At 38.7% G+C, this 12,908-nt stretch overlaps 1 protein-coding gene across 4 annotated transcripts in view; it reads right to left on the bottom strand.

Annotated features, from left to right (window-relative positions):
* LOC145984902 (uncharacterized) overlaps positions 1 to 10,103 on the bottom strand; it is a 147,814-nt gene extending 137,711 nt beyond the window's left edge. For all 4 annotated transcript variants that reach the window (XM_083118278.1, XM_083118282.1, XM_083118279.1 and 1 more), the window contains exon 1: positions 9,742 to 10,103. The gene's annotated coding sequence lies outside the window, so the exon portion shown is untranslated. The remainder of the gene's footprint in view (positions 1 to 9,741) is intronic.
* Between the last annotated feature and the right edge of the window lie 2,805 nt (positions 10,104 to 12,908).

Here is a 12,908-nt window from a genome sequence, read left to right as displayed (position 1 = left end):
GAAAAAAAAATTCGTAAATGGTACCGAATGTTTAATATTTTCAGTTTTATAGAAACTTGAAGCCCGCAAGAAAGTGAACATTTTTACATCGTTAATGAAGATTATGTTCCATACCAACGATTTCTGTGGGTTTTAGTTTGCAGAGATGTATTACAGTGGAGTATTGAGAATTTTTTGGTAGTACTATTTATTACATGCCCTGTGGTATGAACTAAATGTGTGGAATTATGTATTATGCATTGCTTTTATGGACAGGTATTGGTTTTGAAAGTCATGAGTTGATGGAAGAATGGCAAATAGATGTGAACGAAATTTGACATGTTGTTACGTTATGTTTGTGGATTGTATCTTGGAGTGGTATTGGAAGTATCTGAGATTGAAGGTTAGCAATCGTCGTGTGACATCAGGGGGCACGAGATTTAATACAAATACTTTTTCGGTGCATATCACGGGTATGACTCATCGCACCATTTTGTGAAGCACCCTATTTCATCTCCTGACATAAGCGTGGAATGTTTTCGTAGTTAGATTAGGTTTAAAACTCTCAGCATAAATACACTAGATTTAGCCTAAGCATTTAGCCAGATGATAGAAAGCGAAATACGGCACTTGGCACCAGGGGCGCCGACTTGTCAAAATTATTGGGGGGGGGCTCTGATCACTGAAATAAATTAATGAATGACTCGCTCTCTCCCTTTTTTAAGTTTTGGCCTCAGTGTTCGGAATTTCATAAAAGCCCACGAATTCTTCAAAATTTTTATTCACAGTTCTAATGCAGAATATTAATTAACCATGAATGGATATGTCACAAGTTTCGTCAACCTTAATAGCAAAATATTCCCAACTTTTAATATCTGCTACCACAGAGAGCAAAACAGATCTCCCTAATATATGAATGATCTCGTTTTGAATGTCATGTGAGAGCCATTTGTAGCCCGAACGTCCCATCCACTACCCTAGTCCATGCACATGGTCTTTTGAAACTCTTTTTGTAAAAATTTTAACAATACTCATAATTATATACTTAGTATATAGTAATAAGTCATGTGTTTTGTTGTCTCCGGTCATAGCCCCCCCCCCCCCCAAGGTGATGGTTTAGCGGTCTCAGCCTCCCAAAGTTGATGGTCTAGAACATTTCAAATGTGTATTTAAAGTTAAGTTCATGTGGCACAATTCAGAGTAAACTTTACAAGAGAAGCAAAATAATACATTATATCCTCTTAAGCAAAATTATTTGGGGGCTCTGCCCCCCACATTGTCAACATTGGGGGGACTCAAGCCCCCCCCCAAGCCCCTTGGAGTCGGCGTCTATGCTTGGCACGTGTTTGAGTTTGGTGCAATGAGTGATACCCTCATGTCACATGGTATATGGCTTTTGTTTGGAAGATGGGCATGCGTCTGCACTATGGTAGGTGCTTGTGAACGAAAGTCTGGCAGTGTTCCGACATATTCAGCATTATTGCATATTCTGCCGGGAGCAGAAGTTTATTTCCCTGAGTTGCTGGAGGATGGTGTAGTGACTGGGAACAAGAAATATGTCAAGTGCAATAGACGATACTGCAGAAATGTAGGGATGAAGTTGAAAATATGGCAACGAGCAGAGAGTTGGTTCGTAGAATTCCTTTCTACGTGTTCCAAATGTAATTTGGGTCCCACACCGTGGCCGTGTAGTCTAAGGCATCAAGCTTTGGGCTCCTGCTATGGGACGCGCTCAGGTTCGAGTCTCCTCGATGAAGCATAACAAATTTTCTCCCGAGATTTTGATCTGTGTATCCGACCAGTGGCCACCCTCCATCATGAGAAAATTGGGGAGCTACGAATGAGTAGCATAACCCAATCATGGAAACCTACAACAATGACTGGGGAGTCGTCAGCCCACAACTGGTTGAATAATCTCCCACCTCGGCAGGTGGGTGTGAGGCCGGCAGTCAGTTGGTAGGCCGTAGACCACACGGGCTGTTGCACCATGGGTTAAAATAGTGAAATGTAATTTGCATTGCTCCGCTCTGACCGGAACATTTTTTGCAAATATGAAACTGAGTCTAACATGCATTTCCCTTCGCCCCATCTCTGCCGGAAAGTACTTTATAAAAGTATGTATTTTTGTTCGTATTGAAAGTTTGGTGACAATAGTAATTCTCTATTATTTTTTTTTAAAAAAATTTCTTTTAGCAGTTCGAAAAATTATGTTTTTGCTCATATTGGAAATGGTTGTTAGGTTAGGTTACGAGGCCTAGGTTTGGTGGTGATAGCAATTGTTTTGTTAGTAATTTTAAAGACATATTTTTTTTCATATTGGACATAGTTGTTAGGTTAGGAGGGCTAAGTATAGTAGCACTAGTAATTTTACATTGTGTTAGTACTTTCAAAAATTATATGTTTTTGTTCATATTGGAAATGGTTGTTAGGTTAAGAGGGTTATGTTAGGCGACAATTGTAATTTCACACTGCTGTGACGTCAGAAGTGTTACTTTTGCTGCTGACTGGGAAATTTTATTGAGAAAGGGAGTGAAACAAAAACTTAAGTGAGCGATACTTTGGGATCAGATATCTCTGTTATTTATGTTTTCCACATGCTGGAACCACTTTTATATTATATAAAACATTGAAATCTGTCTATTAAAAAAATGGACATAATTTTGAGGGCGTATAATGGGTTAACAAGCCCGTATTGTAGAATTACAGAAATTACTGTCACAGTAAATTGAAACCTTACTGAAAGTCGGTGCTCGAAAAAGCTTCTTCATAGCTAGGTGCAAGCTCTGAATATCAGGTGCCAGGAAACCACCTAGCAATTGTGCATACTATAAAATGCTGAGCCAGCCACCGTGGCAGAGTGGTTAGCAAATAGTGCTAAGATGCCAGGCATCCGGGTTTGAATCCCTACCTGGGCATGGATGTTTGTGAGTGTTCATTCATCAATTTCGTCATATCATAACTCATCCCCATCTTTGCAAATTAGCCAAAAGTGGCACAATAATCAATATATAAAACGCTGGGAACGATTTTACAATACCGGAAACTTCCCCAATTTCATTCATATTTCGCTTACTCAATAATTTAGGGCTCCTAATCACGAATCTGCAGTTAAAATTTGGAGCTCACGTGTGGAACTTGCAAAATAAGGGGGTCCGTGATCGCAACAGACAATGCATGATTGATCATTATTTATCGCAAGATTTTGCGTTTCGAATACTTAAAGAATGAAATATATATTCCTGATAATACTACGAGCCCACATTTTAACTATGTTTGCCTAACCTAACCTTACCGTGCCTGGTTCGTGGGGCTATCCGTGAATGGTTTGTGGGGCTACCATTGCATCGTTTGAAGGGTTTAAGGCTAATTGCTACCAGGCACCGTAAAAAAATGTCAGTTTCGTAGCACTTGAGCAACAAATTTTAACCACAGAAACGTCATCAAGTGTCCTAAATTAGGGAGTATGCGAAACATGAACGAATGCCCACGTATTATTAATATTTACCCAACTTGAACTGACTAAAAAATAGTTTTTTTCAAAGCAAAAGTTACGAAAAAAAAGGACTTTATCTCCTCCCTTCAAAGATGCCATCTTCATCACATGAACAACTGAACGCTCTCTACGCCATTGCCAAACTTCCTCCACACTCCACTTAAACAACTGGGTAAATATGTAGTATCGCCCGAACGGATTTCTTCATTTTTACAGAAGAAACTACTTACTTTAATCAATTCCCCTGATGTTGTGGAAGTTCATGAAGGTGTTTTCTTTGATCGTTTAAGCTTTCTGACCCTGAATTCCTTTCTCTTTCCTGAGAAATATTTGCAACACGCAGAGGCAATTGCTGCCATTTCCTTGCTATTTGCCTGCGTTCGATGATGTAACCCCATGTCAGTGTTTCCAAACATGCTTTTTGAAATCAAAACCCACCTGTTCGACACGTAGTGGCTGTTTATGTCGTAAACCCTTTTTAATTTTTTTTTAACTGTGTTTGCCTAACCTAACCTTATCGTGCATGGTTCGTGGAGGTAATCATGCAAGAATCATGGAAACATGTAAAAAAAAATTGTAATAGTACGTACTTTTCGATCATTAAGGTTTGAAACACTGCTTGCGCACTGCAAATCAACAAAACACAAGCACGACACGCGATGATCCTTGACGAGTGAACGCCATATTGTCTGTTACACAAGCGAAACAAGGAAGACAAATAATGACTCGTAATATGAAAAGTTGACACTATTTTATGAAAAAAGGCATAACTTTACCTTAAAGATTCTTCCGCAATGCAAAATAGGTAAGTATCAATGCTAAAATTAACAAAACAAATGAGTGAGAGGTGTTCGGGCGATACTACATAATTAATAACAACTGTATCACATTAACATGTTTCTGTTCTGCCATTCTTCCATGCTCAATGTACTCCAACTAACCACGCAACATTGTGGCAATGCTGTAGACAACTAACGAATTGCGAACGTCACTTGCTCATATGAGAAAACATGGTTTCCAATTGTTGTTTATGTATCGAGAATCATCGTGGTAATTCATAACGTTATTTTACAACTTCTACACATTAATTTACAATTTCTACACGTGACCACCAAATCTTAACTGCAGATACATAACCAGGACTCCATATTTAGTGAGTATTAGAATTATTAACGAAATTATGCCTCTTTTTGTATTCTAAAATCGCAACCTTTTACACATTATTTTGCAAGTTCCACATGTGAGCGCCAAACTTTAACTGCAGATTCATGATTAGGAGCTCTAAATTATTGAGGATGCGAAATATGAAATAAATTGGGAGAGTGTCCAGTATTGTAAAATCACACCAGACGCTGAGCATCACCGAATTCAAAACATGACTAAATCATGAGAAAGCTTGAAATGAGGGGTTGTGGGGCAAAGCGCAAGAAATTGTTATTGATTGTATGGAATGTTCACAACGTTGTCAAAAAAATTATTTGCTAACTTACGCTGTAGGCTACTGCAATTTGAACTTGGAATCTTCAAAATTTCGTACATGCAAACTTAAAAAACAGCAATATTACAGCAAAAAGATCACAGTCACCAGGCTGAAATTTTTAGTTACCATGGCGACCGGGATTTTTCAAGACCTGCTCGAAGCAATTACCACTATTTGGAGTTCCGGAAAGAGCAATTTATCAGCGAAAAAAGATGTAAAAGGTACCTTACGCAAGCATCCACTCTTTCCACTGGCAATGATTCTGAAAGTAAATGTGAAGATTTCTGAAAGTAATTAGCATGGTTTGCAGTTGCAAAAAGTGAGATTTATCAGTGAAAAGAAGATTAACCTTTTGCCACCCAAGGCCTTTTTCACATGTAAGCCTCTCTGTCCCGAGCCGATTTTGAGCAAAATGCAGAGTTTCGATTAAATGAGTGTAGATCGGAGGCTAATTGCCATAGAGAGATGAGTGATATACCGTTGCACGCGGAATGAACCAGAGATTCAGACTATATGAAATTTTTGCAAATTCGGCGTATATGTGGCGGGGGGAGGTGGGAAATCCCCTGAAAATACTCTTTTTTAAAAAATGGGGTTTCGCCCCCCACCCCCGGCCCCCTGAAAAAAAGGATATGAAAAGTTCAAAATGCACATAGAAATTATCGCTGGCATGTAAGAAACAGATAAATATTTGCATCATTGTCGTATGACCAATGTAACTTTAGTTGTACCCCCAAAAAGGAATGGTGGGCACGCCACTGATTCAAGCTTCAAAATGCAGCGGTACCTTGAAATGACTATAGCTCAGAAACTAAATGCCCTAGAGATATGAAAGATATACCGTTGTACGCAGAATGAATCACAGATTGAGACGATATATAATTTATGCACATTCGGCGTACATATGGAGGGGGAAAGGGGGGAAATCCCCTCAAAAATACTTTTCTTAAAAAAATGGCGTCCCCCACCCCGAAAAAAATTCAAAATGCACAAAATGCAAAATTTATGCAAATTTGGCGTATATATGGAGGGGGAAGGGAGAAAACCCCCAAAAATTATTTTAAAAAATTGTTGAAATGTTTGAAATTTATATTTTCCGTTGAAAAGAGACGCAAAAGAGAAGTCCCTTTTACCGCCTTTTCACCTCCATTTTCATGAAGAAAAAAAAAGGTGCAAGAAACATTTCTGTTAAATACATGTGTTAGGAACAATATAAAAAAATAAAATCGAAATTCTAGCCAAAAATAGAAAAGTTATAACGTAAAAACTACGACCTTGACAGAGCGTCTCGATCGAGACGCTTGGGTGGCAAAAGGTTAAAAGGTAAATTTCTCGTATCAGACAAACGGCTGAAATTTGCTAGTTCATTTAATTTGATTATTCGTAATTACGTATTCTGCATTGAGAAACATTGCTGAAGGTGGCATTTCGCTTATTTACCTTATTTCACGGAAATAAGCTCTATTTGCGACATATCAAGTAAGTCTTCTTCGTTTCTTTTTTCTTCGGTAACACGCAAAATGGCGGTCACAGTTTCACTACTATACTCGGCATGCAGTGTTTCCAACCTACTGCACACAAAAATACCTACGCAGCCCCACAAACCATTGACGCATAGCCCCACGAACCATTTTCAGTAAGGTTAGGTTAGGTAGGGTCACGTTTAGGTTACAATAGTTAAAAATTGGTTTAGAAAAAAATATGCGTAGCTCCATACACCACTTCACATAGCCCCACGAACCATTGACACATTGCCCCACAAACCATTTGATGAATCGTACCTTCTTCAGTTACAAAAACACGTGTTTGGAAATACTGACCAGGATTACGTCATCACACACAGGCTACATCCACCTGGAAGTAAATGGATGCAAGAGTTTTCGTGCATCAGTCACACATTTATATCGAAAAATAGATGATTTACCGACAAAATTCAATGAACGATGCGAGAAAACACTTCCCCGAATTTCCACAAGTATAAAGAAACAGCATTCGGTAAGTAATTTCTCCTGTAAATTTGAAGAAATCCGTTTGCCCGATGCGAGAAATTTACCGATTAAAAGGTACCTTATGCAAATCTACACTTCCCCTCGAGAAAGCAAGTAACAGGGTACTGCAGATATAAGGCATATATAGGAATATAAATATAAGGTATAACCAGCACTTAAAAAAGAGAGCAATGCAACCCAACATGACAAGATGTTGAAAGCATTTAGGGAAATTATTTTGATGCTACCAGCCCTAAAGATTACCTGCCTAACCTTATCATGAAAGCATTTATACACATTCTGCCTAACCTAACTACGAAACCCCTTAGCACCTCACACATGTCACCTTGTTGGCACAGCAGTAATCCATAACTAAGACAACAGTAAACGAATGGCTGGTGGCAAGAGAATAATCATATAGGAGTATATGGAAGGATAAAATCATTCTAAAACAAACACACAATAAATAATCGTCAAAACTTCGAAGTATGTGCTAAAAGACATAAAATAGAAATCGAACCATGTAAACATGTCCATGTACCATAATGAAATCGGAATTAAACAATCGGAACTTAGGCCGACAATTCAGAATCTGAGAGAGATCACTTGCATGAGTAAACCAAATAGGCTATCTAGATCATTTGTGGTTTTCACAAGCTGAAGCAAATTATTCTTGCATAAACAATGAACATTGACTTTAAAATAGAAAAATGTAACTGTCGAGAGAAACGTATAAATCATATTTTTTACATTGCTAACGTACTATTTTGGAATGCGGGACATTCCCTAAGGTGAAATAATGCATTTCTAACTAAGATAATGTCTATTTCTTACATTTACGAGTACTTACTGTTACTTGTTATTTCGATTCTGTAACACATTATGGCGGGCGATAGCGTATTGATTCAGGGCCCATTGTGCGAGTGTTTTGTCGATTTATGCAGTGTTGCAACCTTGTTCATCGGAAAATACCTACTTTCGTGCCGGGATTTGAAATTATGCTAATACGTTGCAAACCATTGACGTTACCCTCACAAACCATTCACATTAGCCCCAAAAACTATTTTCCGTAAGGTTAGATTAGGTAAAGCAAGCATAGTTAAAAAAAAATTAAAATTTCAGTAACCACCAAACGTCTCTAATTCCCTTATTTTCGTATTTTTCACATTGATACTTATGTATTCTGCTTTCGTAAGGGTTCTTCAAGTTCGCGTTTCGTTTTTTGCACGGAAATAATCTCAATTTTCGAAATATCGAGTATTTTTATTTTGTTCGCTTTCGCTTGCGTTACACGCGATATGGCGGAGAAATCTTGACTACCGTAGTCCATGATCAGTGGTTATGCAGTGTTGCAACCTTCTTCATAGAAAAATACCTACTTTCGTGTTACTGATTTTGTATTTTTTTCCAGGTTCGAAAACCCCATGAACCATTCATAAATAGCCCCACAAACCATGCACGGATAGCCCCACGAACCATTCATAAATAGCCCCACAAATCATTCACAGATAGCCCCGTGAACCATTCACGGACAGCCCCACGAACCATTCATAAATAGCCCCACAAACCATTCACGGATAGCCCCACGAACCATTCATAAATAGCCCCACAAACCATTCACGGATAGCCCCACGAACCATTCACGGATAGCCCCACGAACCATTCATAAATAGCACCACGAACCACCACAGATAGCCCCATGAACCATTCATAAATAGCCCCACAAACCATGCACGGCAAGGTTAGGTTAGGTTCTGTTAGGTTAGGCAAACAGTTAAATTTGTTTTTCAAAATTAGAAATTTTTTTCGGGTTCGAAAACCCCACGAACCATGCACGGATAGCCCCACAAACCATTCACGGATAGCCCCACGAACCATTCATAAATAGCCCCACGAACCATTCATAAATAGCCTTAGAGATTCTGGGCGAAAGGGGGGGGGGGTTATAAATCCCCTTCAACCTCACATTGAGCACGCCACTGATCCTGTGCACATCATGTTGTCGCAAGTTCGTAATCAGAAATTATGAACAGTAACTCACGTTTATTTACGTTCTAGAACTGTTACACAGTTACAAAACTGCGTATTTGGAAACACTGACCGGTAGTTACGTCATGAAACGCTCGCAAATATTTGGTTCACGTAGTAGCCGGACATCAAGGGAACAGCTTTCGTGCATCGGAGTGACATTAATGTCGAAAATTTCATGATTTACAGGCAAAAAAATTTCAACAAGGTGAAAACAAACTTCCAAGACCTTAATAAAGTATAAATAAACCCATTTCGGCAAGTACTTTCTCCTGTAAAATTGAAGAAATACGTTTTGGGGATACGAAAATTTTACCAAAAAAAAATATTTAAAAAAACATCGTTCTAGTGAAAACACAGCGAGGCTGAAACACTAACTATGGGGTTGCGTCATCGTAACACATGGAACATTGTACTCTCGTGCAGAAAGCAAATGGCGGCAGTAGAAACAGCACCTTCCACTATGTTCCGCAATACATAATTGGTAAGTACTAACCACCAGAAAGACAAAATATCCGATTTAAAAGTGTCTCCGATGTATGAAACTGTTAATATGTTTTTTAACAACTAAAAAATGTCGAGATGCGATAATCAATACAAGACTCGCTCTCAAGTTTGCATGCTTCTCACAAATTCTATTACTTGGTAAGTGAAATTGTATTAATGATGTACTACTGTTATTACCGTAGGTTACTGTAATAACAGGATCACACACACGATATTTAAAACTAAATAAGACTATACGATACAACCGAACAACATATATTACGTACAAGAACTTCAGTTCTCCTTAAGTTTATGAAAAAGGCATTTGTGCCCACAAACCGCCTCATTGTCGACCTTATTCAAGCTTTGCAGGCAAGGAACTCCAACACTTATTCTTCATAAAAGTTTACTGCTTCTTTACGGTTTTTAGCAGCTACATATTTCTTTAGTCTATTGCAATGGTACTACACATCCACTCCACTTCTTCCTGGCTAGCCGTTGTTAGGACTCATTTATCATTCGTATATTCTGTTAGATTAGATAATATTGACTCTTTTAGTATAGCTTAATACATTTTCTGAATTCTAGCAATAATATTTTCACTTTGGCACTTCACTGCAAGCACTAACTCCCGGAACGCGGAGTAGGAACAGAATTATTAATGGGTCTCCCTTATCGCACAACAATTCTGCAACCTTGTGTTCTGACGTCAGACAAGATACGTTGACATTGTTGCGTTAGGTCGGTTAGGTTTGGTCCTATTAGCATTAATACACCGCAAATTTATTATTTATGCTAACAGAACTAAACCTAACCATACTAACCTAAAAATTTTGGTGTTTAGCCTAAAAATAAAATTAGTTTGTAGTGACGTCATAACGCAGAGTTGCAGAAGTGTTATGCGATAACGGAGACCAAATTACAACCATTACAGATCAGTGTTGCCACAATCTGCATTATGAGGGCATAATACCCCCTTTTCGCCCAATTTTCCCCTTCATGTAAGAAATTATACCTGTGGGGGCGATTGGGTGCCAAAACGGGAGTTACCAAAACAGTGTATTTATTCTTGGTAGACAAGGTTTAGCTTTAAGAGGCTACAGGACAAAAAGTGGTGGGCGGCAACTGCCTCCTACGCCCTCCTAATCGCCACCAGGCAAAAAGTGGTGGGCGGCAACTTCCTCCTACGCCCTCCTAATCGCCGCCACTGTAAAAGAGTAGTAGTATATAGCAGTCATGCCCGTACCCAGTGGAAAGGCAAAGCCCCCCTCGATATGCAATAGTCAGGCACGTATCCAAGGGGGGGCTTAGGGGGCTCGAGCCCCCCGAAAGTTTTCGGTTTACACTTGGTAAAATGAGGTTTTCGGTTTCTTGATTCTTGTCTTGTGAAATTAAATAAAGGAGAGAAATAATTATCGAGGCAAGACGGAGAATGTTCTGTAACCCTGTTATTGATAATATAACGTATCCAAGGTGGGGATTTGGGAGCTCCAGCCCGCCCCCTAGAATTTTTTTCACTTTACACTACATAAAATTATGTTTTTGGCTTCTTCATAATATGTCGATAATTAAGGAGATAAATAATTATCGAGGCAATACGGAAAATGTTCTATAACATTGTTTTTGCTAATAGCACGTGTTCAAGGTGGGAATCAGGGGGCTCGAGCTCCCCTTCAGGATTCTTTTCTGTTTACGCTAGATAAAATTTGGCCTTTGGCTTCTTGCATAATGTGATGATAATTTGAGAGAAATAATTATCGAGACAAGACGGAGAATGTTCTATAACCTTGTTACTGTTAATAGCATACATCCAAGGTAGGGATTAAAGGGCTGGAGCCCCCACTCCCATGAATTTTTTCAGTTTATACTACAAAGTAGCGTTATACTAACGCTTTTCATCACAAGTGTGATATCCAGTCTGTCTGTTTTTTTTGCAGTGGTGTGCCGTAGACTATAAGTTTACGTCTACATGCATTGTCTACACGTAATCTACGCGTAGATTACATTGGGTTGTAGTTTACATAGACTACGTAGACAATCTAAAGTGCATTAAATTTAATTTTCAAGGGTTTCATGAAAAGAAAGTGACATTTTAAACTATATTGGTTCCTAACGAACTGAAAAGAATCCTATTTACAACAAAATTTCTCTTCTCTTCTATTGTCAACTATGGAAGAAGATAAATAGTATGCAAGAGAAACAACAGATGGCAGTCGTGAGGCAAAATTAGTCTTTTTCCCATAAAACACTAGAATATTTCCTATCTTAGGTTTTTCCTAGGTGAGAAATTGTTCGAATTTGGAAGAAAGAGTATGAAAAGTTCTCTTCCGACATCAGCAACTGATACGCTGTATAATTTTCTTCTAATTCCAGGGTGCCTTTTGCTAAGTTATCACCTTTCGCCATGTTGTTTACATAGATTACGTCATCTACGTGTATAAAATTGTCTACATGTAGAATGTAGACTATCGTTGTTTACGTGTAGACGCACATCACTGGTTTTTTCTTTTTTGTTGCACTGTTCACTCAAGATTATGTTATCCATGTTCACATTTTACCCAAGTACACTAAGGCTAGTGAACCTCCAGCTACTACAAGGCTCTGTGCACTGATTACGTGCTCACTGCACCCATACTGTTGACAAAGTCAAGAAAACGCACTTCTTAATTTTTTTTCTCACTGTGCGGTCATTCTTTTTCAAATCTTTCCCAAAGAAAGATAGAAAGTATGCCATAGTTAGGTTCCTGCTGGCATAATACAGTACAATCCGCACACACTGGACAACGGATTCTGAATAACTGTTTTGTTTATACACTTCCGTTTCAAAAACTCTGTCACAGAAGCACTGGGGTTTACACCAAAACTGTCAAAGAATGTTCCGTGGCAATTCGAATCAATGTACAGTGCAGTCCAATGTATTCCAGGCCCCGAATCTCTGTCTGTATTGATAATCAGGGAAGCTGGAAGCTTGATATTTTTCGGTGTGTTGTCTGCAAACACTCCAACGAAGCTTTCAGATAGAACACTATCTTGATGTACAGTACAAGACTGTACTTGTATTCTGATGTCAAGATCTTCCCATGCGCACGGTGGTTTTATCACCCACGTTTGCAAACAATTAGAATCTGGATCCACAACAGCTATTTTTTTGGAATATATTTCCCATGATTATCGCGAAATCCTATAAATTCGATAACGGCTCTCATATTGTGATCCGACTTTATGGCTGACAGTCACTCAACTGAAGGCTTATTTCCTATAATCAGTATATATGCTGCGGTTTTTGTCAATTTGAATCAACGAATCAAATTCTCCATAAATAACACAAGTGACTGAGGAGGGGAGTGGCGAAGCAAAAGAGACCTTTAATGTCACACTACTGTCGCGAATTAAGTCCCATGTGCATCAATTTCCATGGTTGGTGAAAGAATAAGGGCATAGAGGGCAAAGCCAT

Source organism: Lepisma saccharinum, chromosome 3 (genome assembly GCF_977018435.1).
Source record: "Lepisma saccharinum chromosome 3, izLepSacc3.1, whole genome shotgun sequence".
NCBI lineage: Eukaryota > Metazoa > Arthropoda > Insecta > Zygentoma > Lepismatidae > Lepisma > Lepisma saccharinum.
This window is presented reverse-complemented; position numbering and strand designations above follow the sequence as displayed.